Below are 1545 nucleotides of genomic sequence, written 5' to 3' on the forward strand. Positions count from 1 at the left end.
GGGGGGTTAACAAATCCTGCTTTTGCTTTGGGATTGTAGCTTGCACGGGATCCACCTTGGCTTTGTGCTGGCTCACAGCCCCACTCAGCATGGCCAGGAGCACAGACAAAGGCTGAGCTGGGCCCTGGGACCACCCAGCTGCTGGGAAAGGGGAAGGAGGCCCCCAAGCTGAGCTCCTTCCACAGAGCAGACCCCAGCACGCAGTGACAATTTACCCCTGACATTGCAGCAGCACCTTGGAAATCCTATTCCCGAGGTGCCTCAGCTTCAGGCAAGGCTGAACAGCCAGAAATCCCATTTTCCAGGCAATAGTAAACGCTCATTTTGCAGCACAGCAGCTGGGTAGCAAATCCAACCTCCTCCTCCCAGCCCCAGATCCCACGCCTGACATATTGAATGGGGAAGGGGCTATTCAGAGGGGCCAGGGGAACAGAGTTCCCCCAGCACCAGATTGTCTCGCTCAGCTGGCCAGCAGCAGCGGGGAACAGCGGCTCAGGCACTTGGTGTAGGGGGGTTTCCTACAACCGACCGCACTGCCGCGGGGCTGGGGATGCTGGGGACAGGGCAGGGCACGCCAGAACCCCAGCACCACTTCGAGCTTCGGTTTTGGGGTCACTCGCACGGAACCAGGGTGTGCTGGAGGGCGGGAGAGCACCGGCTGGTGCGATGGGCAGGGCAGGGAGCGGCAGGGGCTGCACGGGAACTCCCTGCAGGGCAGCTCTGCTCCCTCCCGGCTGCTGGTGAAGCTTTCCCTGCTCTGCCCCAGGAGCTGCTCGGCCACCCTGGGTGCTGGGGCTGTTTGTGGGAAGGATGCTGAGCCCCCCACCGGGATCCGGCCCCTTCCTGCTAAGGGATTTTTGGAGTTTTACAGCCAACGTTGGGTTTTCACACAAGATGCTTCATCACAGCCATGCGGGCGCTGCAGGGGCTGGGCACGTTTCATCACCCCGGGGCCCCTCCTTGGGGTGCTGGCAGGGGCTCCCCCCACTCGTGGGCACCAGGATTATCCCAGGAGCTGAGCCCTCCTGCCTGTGCTGCCCCATGCTCAGCAGCTGCCTCCTGCCAGGCCTTTGGCCTCAGCTCCTCACGGCAGAACAGGGAAGCACCAGGAGTTTGGGGACAGATACCATGGGTGGTCCTGCCCAGAGTTTATCCATGAGCTGGGAGGAGAAAGGCCAAGAGCAAGTTACAGCTGAGGGACATAGAGTTTTCCTTGTTTGATTTTAAAAGAAAAAAATTAATTTGCCAGCCCTGTAAATAATTAATGAATAATTCCCGAGGAGCTCTGAAGTAGATAGAAAAGCTTAGGTTTGTTCAGTTGTATTTTTAGCTGCTGCAAGCTGAAGAGAAATAGATGCTTTTCCCTCATTCAAAGGTTCTGTAAAAGGTGGCTTTCTCACATCCCCCAAGGTCTTGGGTTTTTTTGCCTGCTTGACATACTTAGCTTGTAACAGTTGGATTTTTATAACCCAGATGCCTAAAATTCCATCCCTGAGTGCATATTCAGCACCACCTCCAGCACAGAGCAAAGCAGCAGGATGAGCT

At 56.7% G+C, this 1545-nt stretch overlaps 1 protein-coding gene across 5 annotated transcripts in view; it reads left to right on the forward strand.

Annotated features, from left to right (window-relative positions):
* The window catches only part of GDAP1L1 (ganglioside induced differentiation associated protein 1-like 1), an 18171-nt gene that overhangs the window by 393 nt on the left and 16233 nt on the right, over window positions 1-1545 (forward strand). The window lies entirely within an intron of this gene.

Source organism: Chaetura pelagica, unplaced genomic scaffold (assembly GCF_000747805.2).
Source record: "Chaetura pelagica isolate M959 unplaced genomic scaffold, ChaPel_1.0 scaffold275, whole genome shotgun sequence".
NCBI lineage: Eukaryota > Metazoa > Chordata > Aves > Apodiformes > Apodidae > Chaetura > Chaetura pelagica.